The following is a 14010-nucleotide window of genomic DNA, read 5'->3' as shown; positions in this document are numbered from 1 at the left end:
CTCATCCGCTGTTTTGCAGGTGGATGACAGTGTGGAGCGGGTGTGGGGCTGGAAGTGAGACCTTCAGGGCCGAGGCAGAATCAGGAAGAGAGCTGCTGAGATATTCAACTACCTAATCCAGTTCTCCTTGCACACTCAGCAGCCTCCCCTCCCTCTGCACAACAATGGAAGGAAAGAGGCAGTGGGGAAAAAATAAGGTCCTGTAATACGGTTAGAAGGGGTAATTACCAGGACCGTGGAGCACAGGGAAAGTACCTCCCAGAAAGAAGGGCTAAAGACAGCCTACAAGGATGAGGAGTAAGGGAATTAGTAACAAATGTATGCTTGTGCAGGGAACCAAAAAAATAAATAAATAAATAAATAAATAAAACTAAATCTCCGAGCTGAATTGGCCAGGCACTGGAGAACCTGAGGTAGGCAGCAAGGACAGGGCTACAGTACATTCCAGGGAGGAGGAGAGAAAGCTCCAAGCCAGGCCGGGATTTTGCAGCAGCTGCTGTGCCCTGATACTGAGTATCGGTGAGTATCGAGGGAGGGATGAGTCAGTCCCAGCAAATCCAAGTTTAGGATAAAAGAGCCAACCAGGAAAGCACTCGGCAAACACCTTCCCTGTGAGAGGGCTACTGACCATTTAGAAGTGGGATCCCCAGCCCCATACAGGACACCAGGGAGGCCCTGGAACGCTTGAAGGGCTCATTCGCGTAGGGACTGAGAGTGAAGAGCTGTTTCAAAGTGTGTCCCTTCCTCTACCCGGAAAGTTCTGCCAGATTTGCCACCCGTTGTTTGATTTCATAGAGTTGTCTAAAACCGGGTTGTGTTAGAGCAGAAGGCAAAAGGGTAAGTGCCAGATTATGGTTGTGAATGTCACATCTTGCTGTAGGAGTCAAGGAAGGGTGTTTTGAGACAAGAATTCTTGGTTATGGGTGTGGCTGTAAATGCATCCTGCACCCTGATGCCTCATGGGAGAGAGCTTTGAGTTGTATGGGGATCTGGCCAGAAGGTAAGCGCCAGCACCCCCATCATGACCTTCATGGCAGTTGAAAGGATGGTGGGGTCAGATTGCATCACTCAGCCTAAATCTGTGTGGAAAAAGAAAATGACCTGGAGCACATACTGGCCGACTGTTAGTTCATGGTGAGCAGTCCCTTAAACAGTATGTTAGAGAAAAATTCCTGTTTTGGGGAGGAAGTTTGTGATAGGCGCCTTTGGTTATATGGTTTTGTGGTACGATATATACATCATGAAACTTGCCATCTTTTAATGATTAAAAAAATTTTTTTTAATGTTTATTCATTTAAAAAAATTTTTAAATGTTTATTTTTGAGACGGAGACAGAGCACAGGTGGGGGAGGGGCAGAGAGCGAGGGAGACAACAGAATCTGAAACAGGCTCTGAGCTGTCAGCACAGAGCCGGATGCAGGGCTTGAACCCATGAACCACGAGATGATGACCTGAGCCGAAGTCAGATGCTTAACCTACTGAGCCACCTAGGTGCCCCTATGTTTATTCATTTTTGAGAGACACAGAGCAAGCAGGGGAGGGGCAGACAGAGAGGGAGACCCAGAATCTGAAGCAGGCTGCTGGCTCAGAACTGACAGCACAGAGCCTGACACGGGGCTCGAACCCATGAACCCATGAACCCATGAACCCTGAGATCATGACCTGAGCCAAAGTCAGATGCTTAACCAACTGAGCCACCGAGGTGCTCCTAAGATTTTATTTTAAGTAATCTCTGTGCCTAACATGGGGCTCAAACTCACATGAGTCAGACACTCAACCGACTGAGCCACCCAGGCACCCCAAAGATTTTTTATTTCTAAGTGATCTTACACCCAACGTGGGGCTCGAACTCACAACCCTGAGATTGAGTCATATGCTCCACCGATTGAGGCAGCCAGGTGCCCCTTATCCATTTAAAACTACATATAAATTTATGGGGTGCCTGGGTGGCTCAGTCGGTTAAGCATCCGACTTCAGCTCAGGTCATGATCTCAAGGTTTGTGAGTTTGGGCCCCCACGTCGGGCTCTGTGCTGGCTGGCAGCTCAGGGCCTGGAGCCTGCCTCTGATCTGTGTCTCCCTCCCCTCAGCTCCTCCCCTGCTCACACTCTGTCTGTCTCTCAAAAGTAAATAAAGATTAAAAAAATATATAAATTTAATGACATTAATTAAAACCACAATGTTGTAAACCATCACCACTATTTACAAAGCTTTTTCATCACTCTAAACAGAACCTCCGTACTCATTTGTGTGCTTATTTTTGTTGTTACCCCACCTCTGCTGGTAGGTGGGGTCAAGTTATGCCTAGTCAAGAGATTTCTTCACCTGAGTTTCTTTCATCACAGGGTTGCTGTGAGTTCTTTTTTATGTAAACAGTTTTGCTACTTTCCTTCTCCATATGCACACTTACTTTAACAAAATGGAAATTATATCAAATGACCCCAAATTTAGTGCTGAACACTACAACCCTTTTACTTGCTTACAATTCTGTGAGTCATCAAGTTGGGTAGGAATCAACTGGGGGCATTTCTTCTGTTATCATTAACTAGTGTCATTTATGCCACTGCAATCTTCTGGCAGTTCAGCTGGGGCTGGATGGTATAATATGGCCTCATTTGTATGTCCAGTGCTGTCTATGGGCATGGGTGGTACATTTCCTCCAGCATGTTACCTGTGGAGTAGGGTTCCAGATGCAGGAAGAGAGAAAGGTTAAAAGACCCACTGTGCAAACAGTTTTCAAGCTGCAGTCTGGCTTGTTGCTAATGTCCCATTGTCCGAAGCAAGTCACTTGGCCAAACCCAAAGTCTATGTGAGAGGGGACTTCATGAAATACGGATACATACAGCATGGTTCATTGGGGCCATCACTGTAACAATCTACCACACCTATGTACTATTTTGCAGTTTGCGTTCCCCCTTAACAGGGTGTCTGTTTTCCAAGTCGATATAATTATAATAATTACATTTTTAAAAATGTTTATTTATATTTGAGAGAGAGAGACAGAGCGCCAGTGGGGGAGGAGCAGAGAGAAAGGGAGACACAGAATCCAAAGCAGGCTCCAGGCTCTGAGCTGTCAGCACAGAGCCTGATGCGGGGTTTGAACCCAAGAACCATGAAATCATTACCTGAGCCAAAGTTGGAGGTTTCACTGACAGGGCCACTCAGGTGCCCCTATCATAATTACATTTGTAATGACGACAAAAGAGTTAATCAAAGGACTATGCCAAAATGTACCTAATCATTATTGCTTTTTTTTTTTTTCTTTTGTGGTTTGTTTTCATTTTCACTGTTATAAAGAAGTCATTAAGGTCTCCCTCCTCCACTGTTGCCACCTCCTTCTGCCGCTCCTGGTGCTGCTAGTATGCTAGTTAAGTGCGGATCTGGTACCTCTTGTGAAGCAGCAGCTGAAGAGACCCCAGCACTCAGCGAGGCCCGCAAAAAGCCCAAGGAAGGAGTCAAGACTGAGAACAATGATCATATGAATTTGACGGTGACAGGGCAGGGTGATTCTGTGGTGCAGCGTAAGATTAAAAGGCACACACTGCTTAGTAAACTAAGGAAAGCCTTTTGTGAATGGCAGGATTTGTCCATGAAGCACATCAGATTCTGATTTGATGGGCAGCCAATTAATGAAACAGACACGCCTGCACAGTTGGAAACGGAGGCTGAAGATACAGTTGATGTGTTCCAGCAGCTGACGGGAGGCATATCCTGAAAAGGGAACCTGCCACTTCACTCCAGAACTCTGTTCCTCCAGACCAAGAAGGCATTCTCGATTAGAAAGCCACAATTTGGTTCCACCACATCCTGCGTACTATAGTTTTCTCTATACTTTCATTTTCCCCTTCCCCATTCCTTTATTGTACATTAAGGTACTGTGAATGTGCACAAGCATATTGCAGGTTTTTTTTTTTTTTAATTAAATGGCCAATATTATGTTTGGTGCATGTCACATGGAGATGGGATGGGGAAAAATACTGGTTCTGTGATAATTGCCCCTTTCTCCATTAGTGGCATGCTCATTCAGCTCTTATTTTTACATTCCAGTAAGTTATTTTGCTCTCACTGTTTAACAAAAAATGAACAACATAAAAATCCTTGCATACCTTGTGTGATTGGAGAATTTTAATGTTTTTCATTTATCATTGTAAAACCAAGGGCAATTTTATAACATTTTTGTACATAGCTGTTAGGTATAGGGCACTCTGTCTTTAAGTAGGGATAAATTACTCTAAGAGAAATGAATCCTAGATACTTTTCCCTTCAAGTCAGCATCGTATTGTTGAAACAAATTTCTTGTTTTAAAAAAAGTAAATAGATATTTGTTGAATGTCTACTATGTGTAAGGACTTATTCAAGAACACTAAGGATACCTATTTTCTTAAATTTTTTTAGGGGAAATTCAGACAAACATGAATATATAAAAAGCACTGTGGAGAAAAAACGGAGAAGGCAGATTACATCCTGGAGAGAAGTTGGGGTGGGTAGGGCTTGCTATTTAAAGTTTATTTAGGGGAACCTGGGTGGCTCAGTCGGTTAAGGGTCTGACTTTAGCTCAGGTCATGTTCTCACAGTTCATGAGTTCAACCCTGTGTTGGGCTCTGTGCTGACAGCTCAGAGCCTGGTGCCTGCTTAGGATTCTGTGTCTCCCTCTCTCTCTCCCCCTCTCCTGCTCACACTCTCTCTTTCTCTCTCTCTCAAAAATAAATGAACCTTAAAAAAATGCTTTTGGGGGCACCTGGCTGGTTCAGTCAGGGGAACATCTAACTCTTGATCTCAGGGTCATGAGTTTGAGCCCCATGAAGGGATAGAGATTGCTTTTAAAAAATGGCTTAAACTGGGCACGTGGGTGGCTCAGTGGGTTGAATGTTTGATTCTTGGTTTTGGCTTGGGTCATGATCTCACAGTTTGTGAGAAATCAAGCCCTGTATCCAGCTCCAAGTTGATAGCTTGGAGCCTGCTTGGGATTCTCTCTCTTCCTCTCTCTCTCTCTCTCTCTCTCTCTCTCTCTCTGCCCCTTCCCTGCTCTCCTATGCTCTCTCTCTCTGAAAATAAGTAAACTTTTAAAAAATGGCTTAAACAATAAATGGAGCCTTAAAAAATAAATAGGGGTGCCTATCTGGCTTAGTCAGTAGAGCTTGTAACTTGATTTTAGGGTTGTGAGTTCAAGCCCCACACTGGGTCTGGAACCTACTTAAAATTTAAATACATACACACATACATACATACATACATAAAATAAACCCACAAACAACTAAATAAATAAGATACCTGTGTAACTCCCACCCTTAAAAACATTTTTTGAGGGGCACTTGAGTGGCTCAGTTGGTTGAGTGCCAACTCTTGATTTCGGCTCAGGTCATGATGTCACAGTTGTGGGATCAAGCCCTGAGTCCAGCTCATGGAGAAGTGAGGAACCTGCTTGGGATTTGGGATTCTCTTTCTTTCTGCCCCTCCTCACCACCTCCCCCCCCTCCCCCCCCGCCACCCATGCACACATGGGCTCTCCCTTTCTCTCAGAATAAATAACTTTTAAAAATGTTTTTGAATTATGTTCTAAGAATAAGAAATTATTTCTCTTGCATCATATCCTTGTAAGAAGAAGTGAAATCAGTGGGACATAGGGTAGGAATATTAAAACTTTCACAATGCATTGCTCAATTGCTCTCCCAAGGGCTTTACCAATTTATACCACCACCAACAGGAATTTGCCAGTTTCCCTGCTTTGACCACAGTTAACATGGAACATTCTAATTAAAAAAGAAAACTTTGTTAGTTTAATAGGTAAGCCTGGATTTCCTTCTTTTAAGACAGTATTTTATGTAGTCTTTTACCTTTTCTTTTTTGTAGTTATCTCTAGAGCCAACGCAGGGATTGAACTCACAACCTGAGATCAAGAGTCACATGCTCTGCTGACTATCCCAATAGTCTTTTATCTTGACCACTTCAGTCTTTTTTTTTTTTTTTTAAGCTTATTTATTTACTTTGAGACAGGGAGAGAGAGAATAAGAGGGGGAGGGGTAGAGAGGGGGGCAGGAAGAGAAAGAATCTCAAGCAGGCTCCTGGGTCTGCTCTGAACAGGACTCAGGACTCCATCTCAGAACCATGAGATCATAACCTGAGCCAAAATCGGGTCAGAGGCTTAACTGACTGAGCCACCCGGATGCCCCTTGACCACTTTAGACTTTTGCACTTTTTAGTTTTTGAGCTATAATTGCTATTTTCTGTTGCTCTGTGGTGGGTTTGGCTGGGGTGGGGAGGTCGAGGAGACTAAGAGGCACACCCACATGTGCACACACATGCAAAAACGTGGGCATGATCACATTCGGACATATTCACGTTTCCTGGTGTGAATAAAAAATGGGGATAAAATATCTGGAATCATAAAGGGCCAAATACAGAGGAAACCAAATATTTTTAATCAGGGGACTTAGGTAGGTATTTCTTTGAAGAGTGGTTGTATTTTGACCCTTAAGAGGGATAAAATGTTCCTTGGCAGGAGCCCATCTGAGTCTGTGCGGTTCTGACCCTGTGCTACGTGTTCTGCTTGGCTAGGCACACTCTTGGGCACTGACCAGGAGGCGGGGCTGCTTTTGGTCCCCAGTCTCAGGCAATTTGTATCTATTTCTACTTTCTAAGTCAGTCAGTAAGGGCAGGATCAGTATCCCTGGCCTATGTATGTCTGTCTGCCCCATGAGAAAATGTTTCATTCATTAATTAATGCATGCATTTATGCATCTGTTTATCCCATAATTTGTCTATTCATTTGGGCATGTATTTATACATGATTGCATTCATTCAGTCAGTACACATTTATTAAGGTCAAGGTTTATGCCACAGGGATCAATGATAACTAATTAGATAATGAATTAGATAACTAAGTGGGCACCCAGGAAAAGGTCGTAGCTTCCAGACCTATAGTAGTTGGTGTCCTGTAGACTGAGATCCTGGCAATGTACTGATCAACCCTTCTTGGTCCATTAACTGTGAACAAATAAACTCGTGTTTTACCACACCAAAGCCAAAATGTGCTGACTGAGCTTTCTTTACCAGGAAAATGGTATTACATTTCTCTTTGTGATAGGAAAGGTTAGAACAACAGTATGTGACCTTACAGCTCTGGGCACTGATTCTGCACTATGTCAGCTGTGAAAAAACACGTCCCCGCATTCAAGTGACACCCTTTATTTGGCAAGTGGATGTATCTTTATGCTTTCTTTTTGAAAGCTGAGGGCTATTTTTAAGAATTTTTATTTATTTACTCATTTATTTTTAAAAGTTTATTTACTTATTTTGAGAGAAAGAGAGCATGAGCAGGGGAGGGGAAGACAGGGAGGGAGAGGGTGAATCCCAAGCAGGTTCTGCACTGACATCAAGGAGCCCGATGCAGGGCTCGAATTCGTGAACTGAGATCATGACCTGAGCCGAAACCAAGAGTTGGATACTTAAGTGACTGAGCTACCCAGGCACTGTGAGGGGCATTTTTTTTAAAAGCAAAATTCAGACTCCCTGTCCTTAGGAGTTTATAATCCAGTTGGAGTAATAAGGCCAGTCCACCCAGGATTACAGAGTATAGAACTAAAGAGTGTTTTCTTTTTACTGAAGGCTGCCATCTGGTCTGAAATTCCCTACCAATATGGAACTCTTCCTTCAAAGTACGTTGTAAGTAGTCTTTTCAGCTTTGTTTTTTTTTTTTATTAAAAAAATTTTTTTTAATATTTATTTGAGAGACAGAGAGAGAGAGAGAGAGCAGGAGTGGGGGAGGTACAGAGAGAGGAAGACACAGAATCCAAAGCAGTCTCTAGGCTTGGAGCTGTCAGCATAGAGCCCGATGGGAGATGTGGGGCTCGAACCCATGAACCATGAGATCATAACCTGAGTTGAAGTCGGATGCTTAACTGACTGAGCCACTCAGGTGCCAGCCTTTTTGGCTTTGTACCAACACTTTTCTGGTGAAGAACCTACTATGTGTTTTTGTTTTTTTCATTAAAATTTTTTTAAGTTTATTTATTTTGAGAGAGAGTGAGAGAGAGCTTATTTTGCATGTGTGATCAGAGGATGGACACAGAGAGAGGGAGAATCCCAAGCAGGCTCCGGGCTGTCAATGTGGAGCCTGACTCGGGACTTGAACCCATGAAATCAAAGTCAGAGGATGCTTAACCCGCCTGAGCCACCCAGGTGCCCTGTTTTTAAATAGAAAAGTAATGTATGCTTAATGTAACACATTGAAACAATATGGCAGAGTATAAAAGTAAAAAGCTAAACTTCACCTGGAATCTCCCACCTTCCTACCATTGATAAGGACTGTTACAGGATGGTGAGGATGCCATTTTCTATACTAGTACAGACACATATATAAACATTTTACCCCATACTTTTGATTGTAATCTATTTTTAAAATTAGATAATATTTGAGCAATATAAAATTTTTTAAAAAATCAAATGCATTAAAGAATATATATAATGAGGAGAAAGTCTCTCTTCCATCCCCATCTGTCTCCTTCAAGTCCCTCAGTTCACCTCCCCAGGGGCAAACACTGTCACTTTCATGTGTAGCCTTCTAGAGATAGTCTATGCTTTTTACAAGCACATATGCTAATTTTTTTAAGTTAGCTCTATGCTTAATGTGGGACTTGAACTCATGACCCCAAGATTAAGAGTCTCATGTATAACCAACTGAGGCAACCAGGTGTCCTTTTATGCATATATATATATATATATATTTTTTTTAATTTTTTTGGTAATGTTTATTTATTTTTGAGAGAGAGGACGGAACATGAATTGGGGAGGGGCAGAGAGAGAGACACAGAATCCAAAGCAGTCTCCAGGCTCTGCTTGTCAGCACAGAACCCGATGCAGGGCTCCAACTCACGAGATCATGACCTGAGCCCAAGTTGGGCACTCAACTGACTGAGCCACCTAGATACCCTGCATTTGTAATTTTGATAAACATTAGCCAGTTGCTCTCAGTAGAGACTTTATGAATTTGCATTCCTTTCTTCAATTATGAGAGTAATTTTTCCCCATGCAGTTACCAGGATATTAATGACTTAAAAAAAAACCAACAAAACAACAAAAAACCAAAAACTTTTGCCAGGAAACCTGGGTGGTTCCATTAGTTAAGTGTCTGTCTCTTGATTCCGGCTCAGGTCATGATTTCACAGTTTGTGAGATCGAACCCTGGGTGAGGCTCCTCGATGGCAGCATGGAGCCTGCTTAGGATTCTCTCTTTCTTTCCCCCTTTCCACTGCTCTCTCTCTGTCTCTGTCTTTACTCTCTCTCTCAAAATAAATGAATAAACATTAAAAAAAAAACAACTTTGCCAATTTGGTAGATCAAAAATAGTTACCCCTAGCTGTTTTCATTTGTAGTCCTTTTATTATGAATGAAGTTGAGCATCCTCTCATATATATGAGGGCCTTTTGTATTTATTTTTCTATGTATGGGCTGTTTATATCCTTTACCTATTTGTTTTTCTTTTTGCAGCTTTTCTTGTCAATATCTACACTTGAAATGTATATTATAATGTATATATTTTTGATTAGCCTGATTTAATAAGAGACAGACAAATACTACATGATCTCACTTATATGTGGAATCTGTAAAAGTATAACACATAGTAACAGAGATAAGAGTGGTGAGGGGCGTCTGGCTGGCCCAGTGAGTAGAGCATGCTACCCTTGATCTTGGGGTTTTGGGTCTGAGCCTTATGTTGGGTGTAGAGATTATTTTAAACAAATAAAATCTTAAAGAAAAAAAAGAATGGTGATTACTAGAGATTGAGAGTGGGAGAAATGGGAAGATATTGGTCAAAGGTGCAAATTTTCGGCTCTAAGATAAATTCTGGAAACTTAATGTATAGCATGGTGACTAGAGTTCATAATAATATATTATGCAGTTGAGGGGCACCTGGGTGGCACAGTCAGTGGCCAACTCTTGATTTCAGCTCAGATCATGATCCCATGGTTCATGCACTGACATCACAGAGCCTGCTTGGGATTCTCTTTCCATCCTCTCTCTGCCCTTGCTGCCACCCTCTCTCTCTCAAAAGTAAATAAATAAACATTAAGAAAATAATGTATACTTGACATTTGCTGAGAGTAGATCTCAAGGGTTCTCACCAGCACCAAAAAAAGAGTAACTAGATGAGGGGATGAATATGTTAATTGGGTTGATTGTGCTAATCACGATGTATATGTATATCAAAACATGTATATCTTAAATATACACAATTTCAATTTTCCATCATAGTCTTATAAAGATGGGGTAAAAAAGCTGGAGGTTATTAGTATTTTCTTAAAAAAAATTTTTTTTTAACGTTTATTTTTGAGACAGAGAGAGGGAGACAGAGCATGAACGGGGGAGGGGCAGAGAGAGAGGGAGACACAGAATTGGAAGCAGGCTCCAGGCTCTGAGCTGTCAGCCCAGGCCCGACACGGGGCTCAAACTCACGGACCGTGAGATCGTGACCTGAGCTGAAGTTGGATGCTTAACCGACTGAGCTACCCAGGCGCCCCTAGTATTTTCTTTTAGAGCTTTTTGTTTTATGTATTTATTTGTGTGTCTGTTTTACAATACTGAAGAAGGCTTGTCCACAGCAAGATGTTATATATATGTGTGTATATATATATATATATGTATACATATATATATATATGTATACATATATATACATATATAAATTCTCTGGTGTTTTCTTCTGGTACTTTTGTTCTTTCAGTTTTCACATTTCAGCCTTTGCTCCATCCAGAATTTATTTTGCTATAAAGTATGAGGCAATGGTCCAATTTTATTTTTGCTCTTGTTTCTCCAAGACCTTTTTTTGAATAATATGTCTTTTCCCAATTGATTTAGAAGACTATGTTTTTTAAAGCAGATTCCACACCCAACATGGGGCTTGAATTTATGACCCTGAGATTAAGAGAGGCATGCTCTACGGATTGAGGCAGCCAGGTGTCTAAGAATACTGTTTTTATGATAAACTCAGTATATAAAAATTATAGATATAATTTTACACATACATATTTAAATGTTTATTTATTTGAAAAAGAGAGGGGAGTAGCTCCTGGGTGGCTCAGTTGGTTAAGTGTCCGACTTCAGCTCAGGTCATGATCTCGCAGTCTGTGAGTTCGAGCCCCTTGTTGGGCTCTGTGCGGCGGACTCAGAGCCTGGAGCCTGCTTCAGATTCAGTGTCTCCCTCTCTCTCTGCCCCTCCCCTGCCCATGCTCTGTCTCTCTCTGTCTCAAAAATAAATAAAAACATTTAAAAAAAAAAAAAAGAAAAAGAGAGAGGGGCACCTGGGTGGCTCAGTCGGTTGAGCGTCCGACTTCCCCTCAGGTCAGGATCTTGAGGTTTGTGGGTTCGAGCCCCACATCGGACTCTGTGCTGACAGTTCAGAGCCTAGAGCCTGCTTCAGATTCTGTGTCTCCCTTGCCCTCTGCCCCTCCCTCATTTGCGCTCTGCCTCTCTCTCTCAAAAATAAATAAACATCAGGGGCGCCTGGGTGGCTCAGTCGGTTAAGCGTCCGACTTCGGCTCAGGTCCTGATCTCATGGCTCGTGAGTTTGAGCCCCGCATCCGGCTCTGTGCTGACAGCTCAGAGCCTGGAGCCTGCTTCGGATTTTGTGTCTCCCTCTCACTCTGCCCCTCCCCCACTTGTACTCTGTCTCTCAAAAATAAATAAATGTAAAAAAAAAATTGAAAGAGAGAGGAAGCAGGGGAGGGGCAGAGAGAGAGAGAGAGAGAGAGAGAGAGAGAGAATCCCAAGCAGGTTCTGCAGTGTTAGCACTGAGCCTGATGTGGGACTCTCTCTCACAAACTGAGAGATCATGACCTGAGCAGAAAGTAAGATCAGACACTTAACTGCCTGAGCCATCCAGGCACCCTTAATTTTATTTATTATTTATTATTTATTTTAGAGAAAGAGAGAGCGTGAGCTGGGGAGAGGGACAGAGAGAAAGAATCCCAAGCAGGCTCCATGCTCATGGTGGAGCCTGACTTGGGGCTTGATATCATGACCTGGGATCATGACCTGAGCCAAAATCAAGAGTCAGATGCTCAACCAACTGATCCACCCAGGCACCTCTGGGTTGTTTTATTTTTTTAAGATTACTTATTTTTTTGAGAGAGAGAGAGTGAGCAGGGGAGGGTCAAGAGAGAGGGGGACAGAGGATCTGAAGCAGGTGCCAGGATGACAGCAGAGAGCCCCACGTGGGGCTAGAACTCACAAACCCGAGAGATCATGACCTGAGGTGAAGTTAGATGCTTAACTGAGCAACCCAGGCACCCCACACCTCTGGGCTTTTAATTTTGGTTCATGGTTCTATCTGACTAGTCAGATTCCTATACTGTACTCTTCTAATTATTCTATGTTTAATATGCTTAATATCTAGAAATAAGTAGTCTGCTTTTTTTCAGAATTATTTTTCAGAATTTTCTCAGATATTCTTGGAGTATTAATTTTAAAAAGTTGTCTAATTAAGGGGGGGGGGCACATGGCTGGCTCAGTCAGAAGAGCATGCGACTGTTGATCTCAGCATCCTGAGTTCAAGCCCCACATTGGGTGTGGAGACTACTAAAAATAAACAAACAAACAAACAAATAAATAAATAAATAAAAACTTAAAGCAATAATTGTCTAGTTAAGAAAACTCGATTCTTTTAAAAGTGCACTTTTTAAATATCTTATTTATTTTTGAGAAAGAGAGAGCATGAGTGAGAGAGGGGCAGAGAGAGAGGGAGACAGAGGATCCGAAGTGTGCTATCCATAGACAGCAGTGAGCCCAATGTGGGGCTAGAACTCAGGAACCGGAAGATCATGATCTGAGCTGGAGTCGGACACTCAACCGACTGAACCACCTAGGCACCAAGAAAACTTGATATTTTAATCCTGGTTATGTTAAATATATAGATTAGTTTATTGTGACTTGATATCTTTATAATATTGAGTCTTCCTAACTAGTATGTATATTTTCCACCTCCTACCACACTGTTTTTTGAGGCAACTTATTCCATCATTAGATAGTTCTGCTAATTTTTAAAGTTCCTCCTTGTTTTGAAGTACGCGTCTTTCTGTGTATTTTTTAGTCAGTGGTTCTACTTTTGTCCCTTGAAACTCTACAGGTGTTAAAATGTAAAGTGTTTAACATGATCTACAAAAACCTACAGTAGCATTTCCTAACCTTCCACGTCATGAAACACAAAGGAAATTATAATACTTACACAGAACACAGGTAGGTAGAACTTTTTTCTGTCCAAGGTGATGGTGCTAGGGAGGGAATCAAGTTTTCCTAGGTCCTACTGCTGCAGGGGGCGGGGCTGAGGTGATCAATAGTTGGGGTCATGTGAAACCCCCCTGGGGAACATCATCCGGGAGGCTCTTCACAAGCTGTTTCACTCCTTGCCCATCTGTGTCTTTCTCACTTCTTTAGAACCTGCTTTTCCTTTCAATACCTTAAATATACCAAACACATTCTCATTTTAAGGACTTTGCATTTGCTGTTCCCAATGCCTGGAGTGCTATAGCTCCACAATTTCACACAGTTGGCTTCTCATTTTTTTTTTTTTTTTTTTTAAGGTAAGCTCTATGCACAACATGGGGCTTGAACTCACTTCTCCGAGATCAGAAGTCACATGCTCCACTGACTGAGCCAACCAGGCTCCCCTGCTCCTCATTTTTTTTTTAAGATTTTATTTTTATTTATCTCTTTATTTTTTTAAGTTTATTTATTTTGAGAGAGAGAAGAGGAGGAGGGGCGGAGAGAGAGGGAGAGAGAATCCCAAACAGGCTCCTTGTTGCCAGCACAAAGCCCCACGTGGGGCTCTGTCTCATGAACTGTGAGATCATGATTTGAGCTGAAATCAAGAGTTGGACACTTAACCATCTGAGCCACCCAAGTGCCCCAAGATTTTATTTTATTATTAAAAAATTTTTTAATGTTTATTTATTTTTGAGAGAGAGGGAGAGAGATGCAGAGAGACAGGGAGACACAGAACCCAAAGCAGGCTCCAGCTC

The 14010-nt window shown here is 42.1% G+C and overlaps 1 pseudogene; it reads left to right on the top strand.

Moving 5' to 3' along the window:
* Positions 1 to 3322: 3322 nt before the first annotated feature.
* Positions 3323 to 4263, top strand: LOC106984266 (small ubiquitin-related modifier 2-like; annotated as a pseudogene).
* The last annotated feature ends 9747 nt before the right edge of the window (positions 4264 to 14010 follow it).

The sequence above is a fragment of the Acinonyx jubatus genome, chromosome C2, assembly GCF_027475565.1.
Source record: "Acinonyx jubatus isolate Ajub_Pintada_27869175 chromosome C2, VMU_Ajub_asm_v1.0, whole genome shotgun sequence".
NCBI lineage: Eukaryota > Metazoa > Chordata > Mammalia > Carnivora > Felidae > Acinonyx > Acinonyx jubatus.
The sequence above is the reverse complement of the archived record's forward strand: the minus strand, read 5'-3'. Positions and strand labels throughout refer to the sequence as shown.